The 24,947-nt window shown below is 42.7% G+C and overlaps 1 protein-coding gene across 1 annotated transcript in view; it reads right to left on the bottom strand.

The window, feature by feature from the left end:
• The window catches only part of GALNT10 (polypeptide N-acetylgalactosaminyltransferase 10), a 341,115-nt gene that overhangs the window by 266,136 nt on the left and 50,032 nt on the right, over nt 1-24,947 (bottom strand). The window contains exon 2 of the mRNA XM_011981246.1: nt 13,937-14,017. The gene's annotated coding sequence lies outside the window, so the exon portion shown is untranslated. The remainder of the gene's footprint in view (nt 1-13,936; nt 14,018-24,947) is intronic.

Here is a 24,947-nt window from a genome sequence, read left to right as displayed (position 1 = left end):
GTGGGAAAGATGCCCAGAGAGGCAGAGACAGGCATTGAGAGGCACTCTGTGGTTGACAGAGACAAAGATGGAGTGGGAGAAGGAAAGGAGGGCAGACAAGTGTTTGAACTGCCAGTTAATTCCCCAAATCCTTGAGGGGTTTTGAGAGATAGAGAGTAATGCAGGTTTCAGCCTTGCCTGGTTGATTTATGACCAGCGAGAGTTGAGCCACAGTTGAGCTAAGCACATTAGGTGGCTGTGTGGCCTGGAGTTTCTTGCAGTCATGCCTGGGACTTCCCCGGAGCAGATCGCAGGATGGAGAGGCTGTCTGCTCTAATAGGATGTGACCAGTTCTGAGAATCAGGGAAATCATGGCATGGAGGACTTATACCTTTGTAATTACCCTCCGTTCTAATTGGGAGCCACGCAAGAAGTTTTGATGGGAAAGACTGACCCTGTTGGCTGGGCTTCCTTCCGTCCTTCCTTTTCTCCTTCTTTCCCTCCTTTCTTCCCTCCTCCGCACTTCCTTCTATCATCTCTCCCTTCCTTCTTTCCTCCCTCCCTCCTCCCTTCCTTCCTTCTTTCCTTTCTCATATATTAAGCGTTTGGAATGTACAAGGCAACCAGGGATGTGATTAGAGAAGACATGATTCTTAAGTTTTAAAGGGCTCTCAGTGGCATAGTATGAAGAGGTGAAAAGCAGGCAGCAGAATAATAGGTACAGTGGGATACCATTCATGTAAACTACTTTTGTTGTTTTTATTTGTTCATGATACATGTATTTAATGGATACTTATAAGTATAAAAACAGATTAGGCAGAAATAATCTAAATTTATATCTGAGGTTCCTGTGGGATGAGGTGGGGAGGAAATGAAACTTGGAAGGGGAATCAGGGGTTTCATCTTCAGATGAGTGACATATTGCTTATTTTATTTTTAAAAAATCTGACAATTTTTTTTGAATGGTCATTTTTACATGATGGATACATGGTATCTGGTATATGCTGTTCTTTTAAAATTTCTCAGAATCCAAAAAAGAGAATAAAGCTCAAGAAATTGAAACATTGACTGTAATTCACTGAGACAAGTAACTTTTATAGATCTCTTCCGCAATAATTTCAGAAAGTGGAAGCAGCAAGGATGATCAGAAGGTGGAACTTAATCCTTCTCTCTCTCGTACCCCAATCCATGTATTCCCCAGCACATATTTTCAGGAACACATTCCCCAGGATTGATCAAAGAAGCTAGTCCATGCTAAGTCAAATAAAATATGACTCTCACCTTCTAGAGACCTCCAAGAATCAGGAACTTGGGTAGTTAAGGCAGGAAGGGACTGAGAATTGGGAGCCAAAGTGAATAGACTCCTCTGAGCATCTGCGGAAAGCAGGCACTGGCCATCCATGGTCTCTGTCTCCTTAGACACCTTAATCTGTAGGCAGGTGGTATAATGAAAAGAGCACAGGCTTTGGAGTCTGTCAGATCTGGGATAGGGGCTCCATAGTAGCTATGTGACCTTGGGCAAATTACTAAGTCACTGTGAACTTTAGTTTCCTCATCTGTAAAATGAGGACAACAATATTTCCCAAGGTGGCTGTGAGGTTTAAATGACCCAGTAGAAGTCAAATGACAACAAAGCCCAGCATAGTGTCCAGCAAGCAATAGAATAGCAGCATGGGTTAGTCCCTTTTTTCCCAGGGGTAGGACTTCCTCAGTGGGACATCTGAAATTGGCTCCATCAGTCACACTCAGTAAAAGGCCAGAGTCACCAGGACTTCCTTGTCTTAAAAATCTTCCTCCATGGAGAAAGCAGCAATTTAAGTGGCAGAGATGACGTAGACCCTGGGCCTAAACAAGTCCTATGCCTAGGAGGAGGCAGGAGTCTCAGGATCATAGAACAACAGAGCTGGAACGGACATCACCAAACCTCACTGCATATCACATGGAAAAAATCACTCAGATTATCTCTTTTTTAACTTTTTTTAAATTCTTTTTTTTTTTTTTTTTTGAGACAGTGTCTCACTCTGTCACCCAGGCTGGAATGCTGTGGCAAGATCTCTGCTCTCTTCAACCTCTGCCTCCTGGGTTAAGCAATTCTTCTGCCTCAGCCTCCCAAGTAGCTGGGATTACAGGCATGCACCACCATGCCCAGCTAATTTATTTATTTTTTTTTGTATCTTCAGTAGAGACAGGGTTTCACCATGTTGGTCAGGCTGGTCTCAAACTCTTGACCTCAAGTGATCTCCCCACCTTGGCCTCCCAAAGTGCTGGGATTATAGGCATGAGCCGCTGAGCCAGGCCAAATCACTCAGATTCTTAAGCCTCAGATCAGCATGGCCAAGACTGGGGTGCAGAAATCTTTTCTTCTGTGAAAACGCCCCTTAAAATACAGATTAAAAGAATGACATGTAATTTTTTATCCATAATATGGCAAACAAAAATTTGAGAACATCAAACACTGTTGGAAAAATGTGAGCTGTTAACCACTGCTGGTGGTTGCAGCCACTTTAGTGAGCAATTAAAATTCTCCATACTATATTATCCGGGATCCATGTCATGAGACTTTGTACAAAGAGGCCTGCCTGAGGATCGTTGTTGAAGGATTTCTTGAAATAGTGAAAGTTGTGAACAAACTAAAGCAGAGAGGAATGTCTGGATAAAACAGGCTATACCTGTATCTTGCAATACTATGCGGCTAAAAATAATTAGATGAATCTCTAAATACTGATTTAGAAACAGCTCCGAGAAATATCATGTTCTAAAAAGGAAACTGCAACACCATACATACAACATGACTTTTATGGAAAAACAATAACGAACAGGTAGTACTCTATATATTCTGTGGGTAATTATAGCCATAAATGTACAAAAAAAATCTGTAAAGATACACACTAATCTGTTAACAGGAAGGGCAGAGGGATAGTGGAAAAGGATAGTTTCGCTTTATATCTAATGTCTTAACTTTTTACCAGGAGAGCGTATTTATTTACTACTTACGCAAACATTATTGAAACAGCTTTATTGAAGTATGATTGACGCACAATATATTGCACACATTTAAAGTATACAATTTGACACATGTACACACGTGTGAAACTATCACTATAATCAAAATAATAAAGATATTTATCAGTTACACCCGGAACTTTGCTCGTGTGACAAAATTTTGTCCAATGAGATGTAAGTGCAATTCTGTGGAAAGACTTCTAGAAAAGGCTTCCTTGCCCTTACATAGAGACAGACAGGAAGAAAAAAACCTCTTCTTGTGCTGGATGGTTTTTTTTCCCCCTGAGTGATGCCTGGAATAGTGTGATCCAGCTTATGACTCAGGGGAAAGCAGAGTCAACTTGGGAGCAAAACCAACACACGTAAGGATGGTGGAGGGAGAAAGTAGAAAGAACCTGGGTCCCTGATAATATTGCTGAGCCACTAAATTAACTAACCGTGGAGGTACCAGGTACCCTCCTTTGGAACTTCTGGTTAAAGAAATGGAATAAAATGTCTGTATTGTTTAAACGCATTTGAGTTGGGTTTTCTGTTACTTACTTATGGCTAAAAACAACCAAAGAGGAGAGCTGGTATCCTGGCTTTGGAAAGGAAGAAAGTCAGAGGTTAAGCAGAGGTTTGAGGAAATCAGAGATGACCACTAGAGGAACAAACATGCTTCAAATAGGATGTGATATGGGAGAGCCAGGAGGGACTGCTAAAACATGTAAGTATTCCTCCTGGGTACCCATAACATCACTTGGGGGGATGTATAGTGGACTTTCCGAAGTCAAGGGAGAAGGGAGCTTGAATTGCTGCCATTTGGGCATTGAAGAAAAGTGAGATCCTTGGTGATTAAGGAGGTGGAGGCACCTGGGTGCCCCTTGAACACCCTGATTCCCAGTTTCCCCATATGTAACATGGGCATAATAGTTCCTTCCATGTCCACCTACAGGGTTATCGTGAGAATGGACTATGAGCTGAGATAAGGTAGAAAGAGCTGTAAAAATCAAACACACAACACAAAGACTCATCCCTACCATTTGTTTTCTACCCCTGTCAGAGCAAATCTATTGAACCCAGTCCTCTGGGTGTCTCCAGGAAGCTAATATGTACAATTCAGAAGCGTTATCTCCAAGAAAGCCCGAACATTTTTGGAAAGACAGAGTCTTCCTTAGAACTGTTGGTGACATGTCAGTGAAATTTCTTTCCATGTTTGGGTATGTGTATAAGTGCCCACGTGGGTAGAAATGTAACCACTTATGTATGGATGATTGCAGGATGCATCTGTGTGGGTCTGTGTCTGCATGTGTAGGGAGAGCAGGGTGTGGCTAAAGAATAATCAGAGCCAGGAGCACTTGAGGGCTTGTCTCAATTCTGTCACTTCCCAGCTTTGTGACCTTGAGGAAATTCTTCAACATCTCTGAATCTCCAGTTCTCTACCTGGAAAATGTGACTGCCATGGCTTACAAGGAGACCAGGATCCTGAACACTGAATTTGAAAGTTTTCTGGCAAGCAGTAAGGAAAATATATCTGAAATGTGTATGAATGTGTGTTCGAATGTGTGTGAGGGAGGCATATATAAATAATATATGTGTAGGAGGTGGATATGTGGGTGTGTATGTTTATATGCATGGGTGTTATGTCTGATCATGGGTTAGCAAACGTGTGAGAGAAAGGGAGAGAGGAGGAACAGAGGGAGGGAGGGCGGGAAGGAAGAAAGGAAGAGTAAGGAATTAGTAAGAAAGGAAAGGCTGAAGGAAGGAAATTTGGAAGGAAAAAGGAAAGAGGGAACTGAGACACGTGAGCAGATCTTGCTATTCTCTCTGGAGGCTTCTGCCAGCTCCAGGAATGCAGACTGGAATTGGTTCAGACACCTCAGGAACTCTCTCTGGAGCCAGTCCATCTGCTGGCTCCTCTGTCCCAGAATCACCTCTTGACACTTTTCAGGAGGCTGGGACGGAAGAGGGATGTGTTCAGAGCATCAAGGTGCATTTCCTTGGCCCTCCAGTGGCTAAGGGGCTGCTCGGTCTCCAGGTGCTTTGCCTCATCTGCACGTGACCACTTGGGCCACCCATGAAGCCATGCTCACCTCTGCTTGCTCCCCACGATTTTCACAGCAGCAGCCTCCTGCTGCCTCCCCACCTGGGTCCCTCCCATTCCTCTAAGTCAGCGTGTACACTGCCACCAGGCTTGCACTCATAAGATGTAGGGTGCCCTCACCCCCTGCATGGATGGTCCCTCTGACTATGGAAGTTGGTCTCAAATAGCCTCTCTTCTGAGAGGTCTTCTCTGGCCTTCCAGTCTACAGCAACTCTGTTCTCCATGCCCAGTTATTCCCTTAAAAAATGTACTTCGATTTTAGCTGTGAAAAATAGCACACAGCAAAGTATATATAACATGGGTGTACAGCATGGTGGATGATTATAAACCAAATACCCATATAACCACTCCCATCCCTTGCATTACTGTAAACCAAAAATAAAATACTAAGCCCCACAACCATCCCTTTTCTGGGCTAAGGAAATTCCAAAGGTAACCTGAAAAACTAGTTCAGGACATGATGGGAAGCTGGGTTCAGACACATCTCATTATAGCCTCTTCCCTTTTGGAATTCAGGAAAAGCCAACCAGCATTGACATCAACACAGACCTTAACTCTGATAAGAAACATTTACAGTTGGTTCTCTCTGAAGCCTGCTACCTGGAGGCTTCATCTGCATGATAAATCACTGGTCTCCATAACCCTTTATTGTAACCCAGACATTCCCTTCTATTGATTCCCGGTCTTTAGACAAATGACTTAGCTCTTTCAACCAATTGCGATCAGAAAATCTTTAAATCTACCTATGACCTGGAAGCCCCCATTTCTAGTTGTCCTGCCTTTCTAGATCGAAGTGATGTACATCTTATATATATTGACTGATGTACCATGTCTCCCTAATATAAAAGCAAGTATAAAAGCAAGCTATGCCACAACCACCTTGGGCACATGTCATCAGGACCTCCTGAGGCTGTGCCACCGGCGCATCCTTAACCTTGGCAAAGTAAACTTTCTAAATTGATTGAGACCTGTCTCAGATACTTTTGGGTTTACATTACAAAATAAAATTTTGCCTGCATCTGGTAAAGAAGAGCTCTTCTCCATTCCTAAATGTTTCCTTCCCGGCACACCCTCTCCCTCCTTCCCGAAGATAACCACTACTTTGACTTTTCGATAATCACTTTGCGCTGGCTGTTAAACTATTGTCTCCAGGATTGAAGCCCCACTCTGCTTTGTGATGCTTAGGCTGGGACCCTGCAAGCCACTTTCCCCTCTTCCAGCGGCCTCCCTCTTACATTCTGCCTATAGGGGGCGCTACAGGGGAAGGCGCTTAGACGGGGGTGAAAGGAAAGAAAGCTTTATCCTATTTGTGTGTATCTGTCAGCTTCAACATAACAAAGCAGTTTGTTTCACAGAAGAAGTTGGTTCCAATTTGTAGTTTTCCTGACACTCAGAAACAATCTCAAAGTGCCCCTTCAGAGACACCAATACCTGTCAGCCAGGCTGCACCCCCTTCTCAGAAACGCCTGACCCAGTTCCAAGTTTTGAAGTTTTAGTCATTTTCACCTCCTTCCTCTGTCCCCGCTCCCTCAGCTGCTTCCTGCAATTACTACCTCTATGAACTCGTTTTGCCTTTTTAGTTCTTTAATACCGAATAATTTTATATTAAATTCCTCCTGTTGAAATAGCTTGTGTGATAGTTTCTATCTCATGAGTGAATCTTGTCTCTCATAATTTCCTTATTTTTCTTTATACTTTTATCACCTAAGAATGCATCCCTAAACACTAAAATATGGTTTTACTAATATTAAACTCCACCTAAATGAAACCATACAGTACTCTTTGGTGTCCAACTTCTTTCATTCAACATGTTTGTTGCATGTGTTGTAGTATATCTATTTCTATTGCTGTGTGATTTTCCATTGTACAGATGTACCCCAATTTATCCATTCTTCTCTTGATAGACATTTGAGTTGTTTCCAGTTCCCAGCTATTATAAATAATAAATACTGCAATGAAGATTCTTATACATATTTATTGACACCACCATGCACACATTTTTATTGGGCGTGTAAATAGGAAAGGAATTGCTAGGTCATAGGGAATGTGGACAAAAGTTTCCCAAAGTGGTTGTACCAATCCATACTCTTATCAGCAAAACATGGTAGTTTCTATTACTCCACATTCTCACTAACTCTTCAGATTGTAAGTCTTTTTAAGATTAGCCATTCTGGTGGGTACACAGTGGTATCACATATATACCACTGTACATGTATGATACAATGTACAACCTTTACAACCTTTTGCAATAGTAGATAGTGGTACTGCATTATTATTTTAATTTGCATTCCCTGATGACAAATGAGGTTGAGAACCTCCTCTTTTGTGAGGTTCCAGTTCAAATCTCTCCTCTGCTTTCCTACTGAGTTGTCTTTTAGTTATTGATTTGTAATTATTCTTTATATATTCAGAATATGGCCAGTTACAATTTTTATACATATCTTCTTCCACTCTATGGCTTGCCTTTTCACTTTCTTGTGATATGATGAACAGTTTTAAAATTCTAGTGTGGTCAAAATTGTACTTTTTTCCCTACGTGATTAGTGCTATTTTTGTGTGTACTGTTTAAAAAAATTTCTCCTACATAGAAAGTTCTTCTCTGTTACCTTTTTAAAGCACTATTCTTTTGCCTTTCAGATTTAGATCCGTGACCCCCCTCATATTAATTTTTTGTACGAGTGATTGATCAATGGATTTTCATGGATTCTTTTCTGTAATCTGGTATCAAATGCAAATGAGGATAATTTTATTTTTTTGCTTTCCAGTCCTTCTGCCTTTAATTTTTTTCTTATCATACTGGCCAAGATTTTCAGTGTAAAGTTGAATGGAAGTAAGAATAGCAGGTATTCCTGTTGCATTCCACATCTCAAAAGAAACTGCATTTCACCATTAAGTAGGATGTTTGCTCTAATATACTTTTCTAGATACTTTTTATCAAATCAAGGAAATTTTATTTCTGGTTTCCAAGAGTTTTATGTTGTGACTAGATAACAAATTTTATCATATGCATCTTCTGTACCTATTGAGATTATAATTTGATTTTCTCCATTATTCAACTAATGTGGTGAACCATACTAATTTTTAAGCTTTATACTAACTTGGCATCCAGGAATAAACCCAATTTAACTAAGATACATATCCTAATTATATATTCCTAGAATAATTTTTGCAATATTTTGGTTAGGGTTTTTGCATTTGTGTTCATGAGCGAGATTGCTCGTAATTTTCCTTTCTTATATTATCCTTGTTAGGGTTTGGTATCAAGATTATAGCTTATCTTATAAAATGAGTTAAGAAGTATTTCATCTTTTTTCTATTCTCTGTAAGAGTTTGTATAATACATTTGGTAGAATTTGCTTGTACATCATCTGGGCCTAGAATTTGCTTTAAGGAAGAGGTTTAATTATGAATTATGAATAGTTCTACTGAAGTTTTCTATTTCTTCTAGTGTCTGTTCTGGTAAGTTGTGTTTTACTAGAAATGTATTCACTTAACCTAATTTATTTGAAATTCATTGGTGTAAAATAGTTAATACTATGATTTTATTATATTTTAAATTCTAATTAAAATTATATATTCATGTAGGGTATCTCTCTTTTTGTTGGTTATTTGTTTCTACTCTCTTTTTCTTCTTTGATAACTCTTTCCAGCCATTTATCAATGTTATCAGTCTTTTCAGATGACCTACTTTTGGCTTTATTGATTCAGTCTATTGTATGATTGTTTTCTGTATTAGTAAATTCTGTTCTTATTTTTATTTTTTTTCTAATTTATTTGGCATCAATTTTTATTTTTCTATTGTTTTGAGATAAATACGTTTCCAACCTTTCTTCTTTTCTAATATGCGTATTTGAAGCTATATATTTCTCTCTAAGCATATTGTATACTGTATCCCAAGGTTTAGATATGTCATATTTCAATTAACATTCAATCTAAAACAGTTTCTAATCCCCACTGTGATTGGTACTTGAATCTATAAAATATTTAGAAGTATATTTCTTATTTTCAAAGCAAGAATTTTTTAATGTTACCCTTTTTCCTGATGAATTGAGCCTTTTATATTAAGAAAAAAACCATCTTTATCTCCATACTGTTTTTTGACTTAAAGTCCACTTGCTATTAAGATAGCTGCACCAGCTTTTTAAAAATTAGTATTTGCATGGTATATTTTTATTATTATTTTCCATCTTTTATTCTCAACCTTTCGTCTTCTTAAGTTTTAGCTATGTCTCTTGTAAACCACGTCTTTGTTGTTGCTTTTCAAAAATTCAGGCTGACAATCTTTGTTTTAATTGAAACATTTAATTTATATCTAATGTCTAAATTTATGTCTCTACATAAATTTATATATATTTATTCCTGACATAGTAAGAAACTCAGAATGTGTTAACTCCATTCATCTCTTTCCAACTTATATGCCATACTGTCCTGTATTTTAATTCTATACACTATATATTTTTTGTTTTGTTTTATTTTGTTCGAGATGGAGTCTTGCTGTGTCACACAGGCTGGATGCACTGTATATTTTAAATACCACTAGAATGCTTCCTTATTTTTTTTTTTTTTTTTTTGAGACGGAGTCTCGCTCTGTCACCCAGGCTGGGGTGCAGTGGCCGAATCTCGGCTCACTGCAAGCTCCGCCTCCCGGGTTCCGGCCATTCTCCTGCCTCAGCCTCCCGAGTAGCTGGGACTACAGGCGCCCGCCACCTGGCCCGGCTAGTTTTTTGTATTTTTTAGTAGAGACGGGGTTTCACCGTGTTAGCCAGGCTGGTCTTGATCTCCTGACCTCGTGATCCGCCCGTCTTGGCCTCCCAAAGTGCTGGGATTACAGGCTTGAGCCACCGCGCCCGGTCGCTTCCTTATTTTTTAAACAGCTTTATTGAGCTATAATTCACGCGCCATACAATTCATCCATTTAAAGGGTACAATTCAGTGATTTTTACTACACTCACAGGTGTGCAACTATCACCACAGTCAATTTTAGAACATCATGATCTCTTCAGAAAGATACCTCGTACTCATTAGCTATCATCCTCTATCTCCCATCCCCAGCCCTAGTCTATGAAACCGTTTATTTACTGTCTCTATAGATTTCCCTGTTCATTTCACTTTCATGTGAAAGGAAGCCTCATTATTTATTTATTTATTTTTATTTTTAGATGGAGTCTCACTCTGTTGCCCAGGCTGGAGTGCAGTGGCATGATCTTGGCTCACTGCAACTTCCAAGTCCCGGATTCTTCTGCCTCAGCCTCCTGAGTAGCTGGGACTACAGACATGTGTCACCATGCCTGGCTAATTTTTGTATTTTTAATAGAGACGAGATTTCCGCATATTGGCCAGGCTGGTCTTGAACTACTGACTTCAAGTGATCTGCCTGCCTCGGCCTCCCAAAGTGCTAGAATTACAGGTGTGAGCCACTGCGCCTGGCCCTCATTATCTTTATATAGTAATTGATCACTTTGATTTAGCCACACATTTACCATTTTCATTCCTTCTGACTTCTCTTACCTTCTCTGTAGTATGGTTTCCTTCTACCTGGGAAAACACCAGTCACTGTTTCCTTTAGTGTAGGTCTGATAGTGATAACTTGTCTTAGACAAAATTCAGTGTGTACAAAATGTCTTTATTTTATACTCATTTTTGAAGGATGTTTTTGCTAGCTTTAACACTCTATTTTAGCAGACATTTTCTTTCATGATTTAAAAGACATCAATCCATTGTTTTCTATCTTCCATTATTTCTCTTGAGAAGTCAGTTGCTAGTCTGATTTTTGTTCCTTCTAAAGTAATGGGTCATTTTTCAGCCAGGCGTGGTGGCTCATGTCTATAATCCCAGCACTTTGGGAGGCTGAGGTGGGTGGATCACCTGAGGTCAGGAGTTTGGGACTAGCCTGACCAACATGGAGAAACCCTATCTCTACTAAAAATACAAAATTAACGAGGCATGGTGGCGCACACCTGTAATCCCAGCTACTTGGGAGGCTGAGGCAGGAGAATCACTTGAACTCTGGAGGTGGAGGTTGTGGTAAGCCAAGATTGTGCCATTGCACTCCAGCCTGGGCAACAAGATCGAAACTCCCTTTCAAAAAAAAAAGAAAGAAAGAAAGAAAGAAAGAAAGTAATGGCTCATTTTTCTTGGGTTGCTTTTAAGGCAAAATCTCTAATTTGGGCTACTGTTAGAGCAGGGCTGGTTTGCTTCTGGTTTACCTATATTTCTGTAATATAGCTATTTCGAGTTCTAGCCAGACATGAGAGGTCCTAGACTTCAATTTTTGTCTTCTCAGCCTTGAGAAACTATCAAAAGAGGGCTTCTCTGCCTCTCAGCTGCCTCATTTGGGACAAAATTCTAAACTCACATGTATAAATCTCTTCCAGCCCCCAATCCTGTTCTAGTGATTCTTTACTACCCTTGTTAACCCTTTGATACACTCAATGAGATTTAAAAAAATATTTTCCAGCTTTTCTTATTGTTCTCAACTAGAAGGTTGCTCTGAATTCCTCAGTTCAGTATTGCTGATTATGTCATATCACTTCATTTTTTACAATTTGTTTTTCATTTTCCTAGACACAGGGGCTTGATCTGTCACTCAGGGTGGAGTGCAGTGGCACAATCATAGCTAACTGCAGCCTCAAACTCCTAGACGCAACGAATCCTCCCACTTCAGCCTTCCAAGTAGCCAGGACCACAGGCATGCACCACTACACCTGGCTTATCACCTCATTTTATTTTCTTTGTAGTTTTTACTGACATCTGAAATATTCTTGTTTATTCATTTGTCTGTTTTTTAAATAGTCCTAGTAGGCTGTAAATCCTACAAGATCAGAGACCTTCCCTTGCTATCTATTGGGACACCAGCCTGTAGCCATGACCAGGCACAAATTAGGCCTCTCTCTTCAATGTCTTATACCACATTCTTCTTGCCATCTCTCTTTATTGCCCTCACATGTCTTCTTCTAGCCCTTGTTCTTTTTCCATGCGCTCTCACCCCAGGGCCTTTGCAAATGCTGCTGCTTCTACTTGGAAAGTCTTCACCTTCCTACTTCACTTAGTTAACTCCTCAGCTCAAGCATAACTTCTCAGGAAATCCATCTCTAACCGCCTTTCCTTGGTCAGTTGCCACCATTACATTGTTCCATAGTACTATAACCATATCATTTATTGCACTTTCTACAGTTTAGACATTATACACATTTTAAAAATAATTTTATTGTAAATGCCATGAAGAAAACTTGTCTGTTTTTCTCACTACATTGTTGGCACTTAGAACAGTGCCTAGTTCTCAATAAACATTTCCTGCATGAATGAATGTGGCCGTCCTCACACATTTATTCTTGTATTATCCTTATTTTATGTATTATCCTTATTTTGTGTGTGAGAACATGGGCGAATTAGAGAGTTTTAAGTTAGATGTCAGCTGTACAGAGACATGTAAGTATCCTTTCACTGTGTTTTGTGGGACTTTAATAAAGCAAGATTTTTGGCTTCTTTAAGACCCAGTTTCTTCATCTACAAAACAAGAATGACAATCCAATCCATTCTCATTGTATTATCCTTAGAATCAAGCAAATTGTTGTGCATAAGAGCCTAGCACATTGCACATGCAAATGGACATAAAATGGTAACAGTTAATTTTGTCATTGCTGTTATTATTGTTATAAATAGTTCATGTTCCCATTGGAGACCTTCTTTCTGCAGCCCAGCTATTGGGAGAAAGGACCAAAAGTCACTTGGATCCAGAGCCTTTAGTGGTGAATTTTAGCAGTGGCAGGAGCAATGATCAGCCAGAGACATAATCAGAGTCAGGTGAGGAATTGAGGACTAGGAAGAGAGAAACCAAAGAGCAGCATGCCGGTGACAAAGGAGGCCCAGACTGCTCTGTCTTCCTAGTATCAGCTGCAAATGCTCTCTAAGAAAGTCCTGTCACCCTTTCCCCAGGGACCTCCAGTGTGCTTTCAGCAGGCTCCATGAGGTAGCCAGCTAGTTCTCAAGACCTGATTACATTCAATTTACTTGAATTTTTATCAGAGTGCCAGTCAGCAGTGTTCTAGATAAGCTGCCCCAAATCAAACAGAGGCCAGTGAGGTCCTGCCTTAAGCTCTTGTCTTACTCTCTATCTGTGACTCCCAGGGGACCTTGGAAAATCCAATAATCTCACAGAGCTGTTCCTGAGCCTACAGAGTCCTGGCACTGTGAAAGCACGGTGAAAACTAGCCAAAGCAGCCTGAGATCAGCCATAGCTTTAGCAGGAAAAGCAGACGTGCTCTCTGCTTTTTATTCTTGAAAGTTTCTGTTGCTGTTCAGAGGAAAAAAGCAGCAGTAAATGCTTAGGCAGAGCTGCACTTTATGGCAGTTTTCTCTGAGCAATTGTCCTGAGCAGGCCAAAAAGCCAAGACAGTGTAGCCAAGGGTTCAAGTGCGGTTTGTAACTGAGGGCTGATGTCATCCCAAGTCTGGCCCACGGGGTCAATGGCATCCTCTGCATCTTTGGAATGATTATGGGTCCATACAGCAGGGATTGCTCCCTTGCCTGGAGCACTGCACTGCATTTATCAGGTAAAGGAAATGGTTTATCAATAACAATAACAATTTACACTCAGCAAACTGTTATTTAACCACATGTTGATTTCATTAAGCCTGGATCACAATAATCATCATAATAACAGTGTGTGCTTTCCACTTGCCCTCCTAATAGTGAAAGGTTTTAGAGCCCAGTCCTGCTTAGTGGACTGACATTGAATTTTGAGATATAAGCTTGTGACCAGGAGGAAAAAAGGAAAAAGCGTTGGGCAAATGTTGAATTCAAAGAACTTATTGTTGTTACTCTGATCAATTAATTGATTCATTTATTTGCCAAATATCTTTGAGTACCTACCGTGTGCCGTGTACAGCAGGCCTCTGTCCCTCTGTATCCACAGGTTTTACATCCACAGATTCAACCAGCCGCTGATCAACACTATTTTAAAAATAATAATACAAGAATAAAAAAGAATTCAAATACCAAAATGCAGTATAACTATTTACATAGCATCTACATTGTATTAGATATTATGTGTAATGTAGAGATGATTTAAAGTATTTGGGATGATATGCATAGGTTATAAGTAAACACCTCTTTCTTTCTTTCTTTCTTTCTTTCTTTCTTTCTTTCTTTCTCTCTTTCTCTCTCTCTCTCTCTCTTTCTTTCTGTCTCTCTCTCTCTCTCTCTCTCATTCATTCGTTCATTTTTTTTTTTTTTTTTGAAATGGAGTCTCACTCTGTTGCCCAGGCTGGAGTGCAGTGGAGCCATCTCGGCTCACTACAACCTCTGTCTCCTGGGTTCACCAATTCCCCTGCCTCAGCCTCCTGAGTAGCTGAGATTACAGGTGCTCACCACCATGCCCAGCTAATTTTTGTATTTTTAGTAGAGATGGGGTTTCGTTTTGTTGACCAGGCTGGTCTCAAACTCCCGACCTCAGGTGATCCACTCACCTTGGCCTCCCAAAGTGCTGGGATTATAGGTGTGAGCCACTGCATCCAGTTTTTCTTCCTTCCTTATTTCATTTCCTTCCTTCCTTCCTTCCTTCCTTTCTTCCTTCCTCTCTCTTTCCTTTCCTTTCCTTTTTTCTTTTTTCTGAGACATGATCTTACTCTGTAACCTAAGCTGGAATACAGTGGTGCCATCAAATGGCTCACTGCCATCTCGTACTCCTGGGCTCAGGCAATCCTCCCACCTCAGCCTCCCAAGTAGCTGGGATAATAGGTGTGCACCACCACGCCCAGCTATTATTATTATTATTATTATTATTATTATATGTAAAGTCAGGGTCTCCCTATGTTGCCCAGGCTGGTCTTGAACTCTTGGGCTCAAGTGATCCTCCTGCCTTGGCCTCCCAAAATGCTGGGATTACAGGCGTGAGCCACTGTGCTTGCTGACTATGCTATTTTATGTAAGGGACTTACACATCTGTGGATTTTGGTATTTGTGGGGGTCCTGGAAACAATCCCCTACAGATACCAAGGGATAGCTGTACTGTGCCAGATGGTAAGGATACAGTAGTTGAACGAAGTAGGCTCAGCGTATGTGTTATCTATTGCCACATAACAATACAATCACAAACTTATAAGCTTAAAATAACACACATTTATGATCTCAGTTTCTTTAGATCAGGAGTCCGGGTACAGATTAAATGGGACGTCTCCAAGGCTACAATCAAAGTGTCAGCTAAGGATGGGTTCTTATCAAAAGATTTGACTGGGGAGGATCTACTTCCAAGTTCATGTGGTTGTTAGCAGGGTTTGGGTGTTTGCAGGCTGTGAGGCTAAGAGCCTCAATTTCTAGCTAGTTGTGGCTGGAGGCCACTCTCAGTTTCTTGACATGTGGCCCTCCCCAACATAGCCACTTGCTTCATCAAAGCTAGCAAGGGAAGGAGCCTAGCAAGACAGACATTGCAATCTTACATAATATAATCATAGAACTGGCCTCCCATCACCTTTGTCATATTGCATAGATTAGAAGCAAGTCACAGTCTCCCGCCACACTCTAGGAACGGGAAGACTACATATGGGTGTGAGTACTAGGTCTACTATACCAGTCTCTGCTGTCACTCAGTTTACAGGGAAGACAGCCATAAAATATAATTACTATGAAGTGTGATTCCGGCTATAAGAAGAACTCAGGAAATGTCTCCCTCGCTCAGTGTAATGAGGGATATTTAAGCAAGAACTTTGAGGAACTGCTCAAAGAAATTGTAGGGTAAGCGTACATGGGAGTTGGGGGTAAGTAGGAAGTAGTGGGAGTGTATGATGCACAGAGGGTTCCAGGAAGAGGAGTTCTCAACTCATAAAATGTTAGAGCAATTGCCAGGCACGGTGGCTTATGCCCGTAATCCCAGCATTTTGGGAGGCGGAGGCAGGCAGATTGCTTGAGCTCATGAGTTTGAGACCAGCCAGGGGAATACGGTAAAACCCCCGTCTCTATAAAAAAATACAAAAATTGGCCAGGCATGGTGGTGCATGCCTGTCGTCCTAGCCACTGCAGAGGCTAAGGTGGCAGGATGGCTTGAACCCAGGAGGCAGAGGTTGCAGTAAGCCAAGATTGTGCCACTGCACTCCAGGCTGGGTTATAGAGCCAGACCTTGTCTCAGAAACCAACAAAAAACTGTTAGAGCAGAAGAGACGTAGTGATTATCTAGTCTCCTGGTTCTCAGTCTGGACACAACTTAGAATCACCTGAAGAACTTTATAAACCACTCATGTCCAGGTCTACCCTAGAGACTATGAGGAATTGGTCTCAGGTGGGTCCAGACACTGGCATTTCTTAAAGCTCTCCAGATGATTTTAATGTGTGGTCAAGGTAGGGAACTACCGCTCTGGTCTAAATTATTTGATTTTATATGTAAGGAATTTGAAGCTCAGAAAGGAAACAGGCTGGGCACTGTGGCTTACGCCTGTAATCCTAGCACTTTGGGAGGCCGTGGCGGGCAGATCACTTGAGGTGAGGAGTTCAAAACCAGCCTGGCCTACATGGTGAAACCCCCTCTCAACTAAAAATACAAAAAAATTAGCCAGGCATGGCGGTGGGTGCCTGTAATCCTGCTACTTGGGAGGCTGAGGCAGGAGATTCGCTTGAACCTGGGAGGCAGAGGTTGCAGTGAAGCTGAGATCGTGCCACTGCACTCCAGCCTGAATGACAGAGTGACACTCCATCTCAAAAAAAAAAAAAAAAAAAAAAAAGGAAAGAAAGAAAGAAAAGAAAGGAAACAGATTTGCCCAGGGATACGCAGCTCCTATTTGACGAAACCAGGGTGGGGAGGCCACCGAGCCGGGAGGTATGGGAGATCCATTCCTGCTACTAGCAGGTTTCTGTCCCTTTCTCTCTCTAGGACTCAATGTCTCTATCTGTAAAAGGATATGAGACAGACAGTCTCAGAGCCCCTTCTAATACTGACAATTCTCTGATTCTATTTGGTCAAGTATCAGCTCCATAGTAGCAGCTGACCTGAAACTGGCACCCAGCTGTCTCCACTCTGGGCTGTGTCATTGGAAGCCTAGAGTCAGTGATGTTGGGGACCATGGCCAAGGCCCTTCTTTGAGTGAGGCTGCCTGATAGACTGGATGTTCCTGAACTTGCCCTTTTACTAAAGATCATTTTGTCTACTGAAGCATGTGAGAAGTTCACCCAGCAGGAAGCTGCTCTGGCTGGGTTTAATCTATGATGTGCCTATTAGGATTAGGGTTTTAATTAAAACTGACATTTCAAAGACTACCTGCGAAGAGGCCCTGTTTTAATGAAAATAAATTCATAATGGCATAGGTAACCTTCTCATGTGACTAGGCAGGTGACTGTGGAATTCGATTCTCTTCTCCCCTGGCTACATTCACCCATTACCTGCTGGTGTTCATGGACCTTCTGTGCCAAATCATCAGCAAGGCAGGGGATAGTGCCGTGGGGGCAGAGACAGTATTATTTTGGCCTTCTGGGGACCAGAACTCCCCTCCAGCTCTGGACCAATGTGTTGAGTTTCCTCACATGTAGAATAAACTGCTCTATTACCTACTTTTAAAAAAGCTTGCTAAGTACTTACTCTGAGTTATAACTCTGTCTTTCTCCTTGTGGGATTCACACAACTGGGGGTGGGGTGGGTGGCATGGAGCAAAGGCAAGAAAATCAACGTCCAGCAAGGCCCTATCTCATTGTCTGGCACATAGGAAACTCCTGTGATATTTATTGTATCCAGATGCTGTGGGAGCCCAGAGGAGGTAGCTGGAAATTACATAGGGATAGGGAGGTAGACAAGCCATGCCTCCCAAAAGTATGGTCATTAATTAATTCTCCAGATATTTATTGAGCACTGATTATATGCCAGGTGATGGGGATAGAGGGGTGAACAAGGCATTGATAGTGACCTCGTCTTTACAGAGCCTACCTTCTCATGGGAATAATAGTAATAGTAATGGTAATTGTAGTAACAATGGCTTCTATTTAAAAAGCACTTCCTCACTAACAACCTTATCATGTAGGTACTTTTAATATTTTCCCCTTTTACAGATGAGGAACTGGAAGCTCAGAGAAGAGTTGAGGACCTTGCCCAAAGCTGCCCAGCTAAGAAACGGCAGAGCTGGGGATATCCCCCCTGCACTGGGTGACTCAGAGCCTGAACTCTGAACCACTATACTATTCTGGTTTAGGATTGCAGTCATGCATAAGTGGTGGAGGAGTTAACCCATTGTGAGAACAAATATGTGTAAGTGTGTACATGAGCATGTGCATGTGTGTGTGAGAGATGGTGAGAGAGGCAGAGAAAATACACTGACCAGCTGCAGTGCTGTTCCCGACCAAGTCCTCCATACGGCCCGAGAAGATGCCCTGTCCTCGCTCCATGCTGCATTTGGTGATGCGGAGGGCCCAGTCTTTTAAGACATCTGAAGGGTTAGCCGGGCGTCGTGGCGTGCACCTGTAATCCCAGCTCCTCGGGAAGCTGAGGCACAAGAATCACTTGCACCTGGGAGGTGGAGGTTGCTGTGAGCTGAGGTCATACCACTGCACTCCAACCTGGGTGACACAGTGAGACCCTGTCTCAAAAATAAATAAATAAATAAATAAATAAATAAATAAATAAATAAATAAGACATTTGAAGGGAAAGATGCTGCCTGCCCTTATTTGAGGGATGGCAAAAATTAATGGCAGCATATTAAGGTGAAATCTAAAAACAGAGAGGGATTCAGCTCATCAAGAAGCCCAAATGGGTCAGGCAGGGTGGCTCATGCCTGTAATCCCAGCACTTTGAGAGGCCAAGGCAGTCGTATCACTTGAATCCAGGAGTTTGAGACCAGCCTGGGGAACATGGAGAAACCCCATCTGTACAAAAAATACAAAACTTATCCGGGTTCGTAGGCATGCACCTGTTAGCCTAGCTACTTGCAAGGCTGAGGTGGGAGGATCGTTTGAACCCAGGAGTTTGAGGCTGCATGAACCATGATTGTGCCACTGCACTCCAGCCTGGTTAACAGAGTGAGACTCTGTCTCAAAAAAAAAAAAAAAAAAAAAAAAGAAAAAGAAAAAAGAAAAAAAATCCCGAAAGACCTGGTATCCTTCCTCAGCCCTCAGTGACCTTGCCTGGGAATGAGGCAGAGTCAGGTTGGAGTGTGACCTGGAGGAGGCCATGGTGAACGGACCGGAATCACATCCATGAGTGACAAGATCAGGACTGAAACCAAAGTCCTGCCCTTCACAACTCCAGATTTAGCATTCTGTCCCATTATTCTAGGTTGGCATGTCCCCAGGGGAGGTGACCACTCATCAGAAATATTAGAGAGCACCCATGCATGGCATGTGGGCTGAGCCACATATAAAATGTTTTTTTCCTAAAATTAATGAGTTAATTAATTGACTGAATATTTATTATTTATCAGACACCCTGCCAAGTATTTTTAAGATATTACTCATTCAGGGGGCAAATACTTGCCAGACCTTGGATTTATAGCAGAAAACAAGACAGACAAGGCCTCACCTCACAGCCATGCTTATTACGTTCCTTATTTTACAGATGAGGAAAACTGAGGCCCCAAGGGGATAAGGAAACTCCCAGAGTCACAGAGGTAGTAAGTGGCAGAGCTGAGATTAGAGCCCCAGTCTGCCTTCCCCATCTCAGCATTTGGCCTCTCCTTGTAGTCCCCAGAATTTACTCACAGAGTCTAGTTTGGTTCTTTGTTCCCAAAGCCAGGCTCCCACAAAGTGCTTTTCCACATTCCTATGACCCAGCCAAATGTTACTTCCTTGCCACCACTCAGTCCAAGGGCAAACTTTCCAGATCTTTTCCTCCTGCCTGTATATCTTTCCATTTCACTCAGGCTGCCGTGAAAAACTACTCTTAGCACCACCCCACAGCACTTGTTTCTTCTGTTGAAATGCCCTTCCCTTTCCTTTTCAAACTTCAGAATGTCTAGTCATCCTTTGAGACCCAGTTCAACTTCCCCCTTCCCTGGGAAGCCTTCCCTGATTATCTCAAGTAGAGAGACTGTCCTTGGTGCTACCCCAACAGCCACCTCCACTGGAGCATTTCTCATGGGTGTCTTGGCATATTCATGTGTATGTCTGTCTCACCCATTTGCCTATAGGTTCTTTGAGGACAAGGACCACCCATGCAGCCCTAATTGCTGTTGTGTCCATAGTTCCTGGCACACACGATGTGTTCAGTAAATGCTCGTGGAATGAATGCATGGGGAGAGCACAGCCTCTCTGTCTTCTGGTCTACAGCCCAGCTACAGACCTCCCATAATCCAGCTCTGTTCTCACTCTTTATCCTAGCTGCTGACTGTGGGCTTAGGCCTTAGATGCTTCATTAACTAATAATAATGAGTCACTGTACCAGCCTCGGGAGCATTGTAAATGATACAGTGTCAGGAGAAGGCAGTGGGATGTGGAATTTCAATGAGGCTGGAGTGGTTCTTGAAACAGAGAAAATGTCACGTGCAGTCTTTTTCTCTGTGATAGCTCCCATATGCCAGGCTTCAAACACGAACTTAGAGCTCTTCCATTATTCCATTCCAGTTCTAATTCTAGGCTGATGGTAGGGATTGCAAATTAGTGCCACATGCCAGGTGTGGTAGGCTGAATAACAGTCTCTGAAAATATATCTATGTCCTAATCCCTGGAAGCTGTGAATGTCACCATATGTGGCAAAAGGGACTTCGCAGAGTGATTAAGTTAAGGATCTTGAGATGCGGAGGTTATCCTGGATTATCTGTGTGGGTCCTAAGTGTACATCATAAGGTCCTTACAAGAGGCAGAGGGAGATTAGATGACAGAAGAGGAGAAGATGATGTGATGATGTGAACAGAGATTGGAGGGATGTGCTTTGAAGAGGGAGGACGGAGCCATAAGCCAAGAAACACAGTAGGCCACCAGAAGCTGAAAAAGGCAAGAAAAGACATTCTGTCTTTAGGGCTTCCAGAAGGAACCAGCCCTGCCACCATCTTGAATTTAGCCAAATGAAACTGATTTCAGACTTCTGACCTCCAGAAGAGTTAAAAGAATACATTTGTGTTTTAAACAGCAAGTGTACGGTAAGTCGGTACAGCAGTGACAGGAAACTAATACATCAGGCAGGCTACTCCTCCCTGTCTTGGAGAACCTAGTGGAATGCTGTATTCGTTTGTGGCTGTAGCCTCAGACTTATTCCTAATATAATGCATCTGGCAGTGACTCACAACTGATCAGAGTTGGGAAGGGCAGATGAAACCCATTTGTTATCCCTGAACAGGTCCAAATATTGCCTTCAGTGGATTGGAAAATGGAAGCCTAGAGGGTGAAGCCCAGAGCCCATCAGTGGCAGGACTGTCTTTTGCAGGCAAGATGGTTTTCCCTATGTTAACCCCTCAAAAGCCCAGGTTGGTAGCAGAAGTATCAATGGTGACTCAGCATTCTGGCTTGGATTCAGCACCCCTGCAGGAATCCTTTCTTTTTCCCTGAAGCCAGGGCTGCTTAAAGAAATGATCCTTCTGGGGCTTTTGTCTGGCTTCACTTACTGTCACCTCCTGGAAGGCCAGGCTCCACCGCACAAACTGGGTGAGATCCCTAGAGTCTCATGACAGGCTTGGCCAAGAACTGGCCTATCAGGGCAGATTTAGTCACCAAAGCTCTGGATGGAGATTCCAGCCACCCCGCTAATGAGGTACCTAGGGAATCGTTCTGCTTTGCTCTAATCTCTCCCTCAGGAAATCTGAGCTTGTGAAGTGAGTCTTTAGGAAAGCTGAGAGAGCTGTTATCTGAGAGGTAGATTCTGGGACATTAGCCTCCCCAGCAGGTGGTAAGGTTACAACCTCACAGAAAACAATCACTCATTTACTAAGATTTATTAGGGAAGTGCTCTCCAGGGACTCAGCCTCTGGCCGAGCAGGTCATCTTCTGCTCGAAGGCCCTCAGAGGCTCCCCTCTGCTTGGCAACATTTTGTTCACGGGGCCATTCCCAGCTCTGTTTCGTTGGGCTGCGCCCTTCCTTTCCAGCCTAATTTTCCACTATTTGTCCTTTAGTACTAACGCTACAGTCAAACTCACAGTTCTCTAAGGGGCAAAGGGCTTGCCCATTAGTAACAGCGCTGAGGTCAGACTGAGAAGGCCCAAGACCTGGCCATGCTTTTTATTTTTCTTCCAACACACAACCAGGCAGGAGACAGGACACTAGTCACAAACAAAATCCCCAAATTCAAGTTGTTGTCTTGATTTTTATGATTATAAAATCCCATCAAAACAAGTCTTATTATTTGGCTTTGTAGGTACTATAGGCTAAATACAGAGAAAAGGTTTGCATGTTGAGTTGAGAAATCTGGGTTTTATTCCTGTCCCTGCCCTAAGAAGACTGTGTGACCTTGGGTAGTCCCTTCATCCACCCCAATCCACTTCAGTTCTGTGCAATCAATGGGCTGGACTACATGATCTTTAAGTCCCTTCCAGGAGACATTTCTATGTTTCCCCAACAGCCTGGATATGAACCCTACAAGCTAGTAAGGAAGAATTCTCTCAGGGTGGGTGGTAACTAGGCAGGCCTGGTGAGGAATGGCCAAATCCAGGAGTTTGGCTCAGCAGAAAGAACGGATTGTTAGCAGGGTTGCAGACAGGACTGGAAAGAGAAAGTGGAACTGTGAGTCTTGGCAGAGTGAGAAGTCAGCTAACAGTGAACTCAGACCATTCACTCCCAAGATGCTCAGGAGCCCCACTCTGTGCCACTGAACTAGGGTGGGGAATACAGCAGTGGGAGAAATGGAAAAGGTTCTTGATCTCAAACAGGCACTTCGGGTCAAGTGGGAGAAAGCAGGTATATAAACAGGCAATCACCATACAGAGTGATGGGGTTGGGAGAGGAGATGCACAGAGTCACAGAAACAGTAGAAGGGACCCTGTCATGCTGCAGGAGGGGCCAGAGAAGGTCATCTGGAGGATTCCACCCTTAACCTGACATATTTAGTCATTTGCAAATGAATAAGACGGAAAGGGTGTTCCAGGCAAAGGTTCAGTCTAGGCAGAAAATGACCTCCAAATCTCAGAGACTAGCTAGAGTGATGGACAGAGGAAGACTGCAAGTGAGGCTGGGCCTGGAACACAGGCAGTTGCTTTGTAGCCAGAGGCAGAGATGGAGCTAGGATAATAGGCAGCCATCTGCCTGGCCCTTTAAGGCTTACCAGTATTGACATAAATATGGGCTGGACTCTGCAGCCTGAGCAGAGAGCAGGGGTTTGAGATCCTCAAGGCATAAGACTGAGGCTGTAGGAGTTGAAGAGCTGAAGGTTGAGTGAGGGCAACAAGGCTAGCAATAGAGAAAAGAGAGAAGCAGCTGGCTGAGGAAAGGGAATGAACCCTCATTGGAAACTTCCTCTAAAGCTTTAGGCTTAGCCTCAGTTTTTTCCTCTGTAAAATGTGGCTAGCCCACAGGACTATGGTAAGAATCAAATATATATATTTAATCCTTAGCAAGGAGCCTGACACACAGTGCATTAATAGATCATAGCTATCTTTATTACTATTACATGTACATTCATTCAATAAATATTTATTGGGTGCCGTTTATGTGCCAGGCACTGTTCTAGGTGTTGGGATACATCAGTGAACAAAAGAGACAAAAATCCTTGTTCTTGTGGAGTTCACATTCTAGTGCACCCTCATTTCATACTCATAACTCTATGAAGACAGTCTTCTTACCCCTATTTCATAGGCGAGGACTGGACATGGACAGGCTAAGGAACTGGTCCAAGGTGATAAAGCTAGCAAGCAGCAGAGGTAGGACTGGAACCCAAGTCCACATGGCAGCACACCCAAGTCTTCTTCCACTACCCTACCCTACCTCTATCTAAAAGACAACACAGAAATATCAATTGCTTGAACAGTATCAATTATATATTTTCAACCCAGTTTTCTGGGATGGTTCTGACTTTAAACCCTCTGTCTCTTCATTCCTGTAAGACACAAGTATCCATCAGGCCAGGGTTTGGAGTGGGAAGATGTGATTGCTTTACCCATTGAGCCTATAGAAGAGGCCAATGTGAGCTGGAGTAGTGGAGAAAGTTTCCTGGAGGAGGCTAGACCTTCAGCAACAGGGAAGGGAAAGGGCCAGTGAGGGACTGGGCATGAGTTAAACAAGAATCCAGACTGAGGGAACGCACAGTGTGTGGTGTTCTGTGTAGGAACGACGTAAGTATGTGCATGAATTGATTGTTTCAACAAATGTTTACTGAACACCTAATGTGTCAGGTACTGTACTAGGCACTGAGGAATCACAGTGTAGGTGTACTGGGTTTCTGCCCTCATGAATCTTACAGTGTGTGGGGGAGGAAGGGAAGGGAGGGAGAGTAAGGTGAAGGATAGGAATGAGAGCCATTGTTGGGGTGGCACATGCAGATAAGGGCATTTATCCCAACAGAGATCCATTTCCTTGCAGTTTGCTCCCCTAGGTTTACCTCTTGGTTCTGTTCCTCCTATTCAAGCTTCTGCAAATCAGCAGGGAAACACAGACTTTTGGAAGCTGCTGATGGGCTCAGGGAGCCTGCTTGTCAGAGTGGAGGCCTCATTGAAAGCGAGGCGCCTCAGCTTATCCCTTAGGTGATGTTCCCTTTTGGTGTGGGTCTTTTATCTACTAGCTCAATGTAGACAATTGATGCTAATCCAATCTTCTGGGACCAAATGAAACAGCCTGCATTTAAAGGGCTGGATCTCTCTTTTCTGATTACCAAGCGACCTACATAATCACTCTCACCCCGGCCTGCTTGGGAGGGCACTGACGTTGACAAAGCCCAACCAAGTACTTTCTCGGCTGGGAACTGGCTACAATTTCTCCTGAGCTTGCCAAGCAGCGAGGAGACTGGGGCAATAGGAACCTGGCCAAGGATTCCAGAGGCCTGGTTCTCGCCCCAG

This window comes from Mandrillus leucophaeus, unplaced genomic scaffold (assembly GCF_000951045.1).
Source record: "Mandrillus leucophaeus isolate KB7577 unplaced genomic scaffold, Mleu.le_1.0 Scaffold222, whole genome shotgun sequence".
NCBI lineage: Eukaryota > Metazoa > Chordata > Mammalia > Primates > Cercopithecidae > Mandrillus > Mandrillus leucophaeus.
The sequence above is the reverse complement of the archived record's forward strand: the minus strand, read 5'-3'. Positions and strand labels throughout refer to the sequence as shown.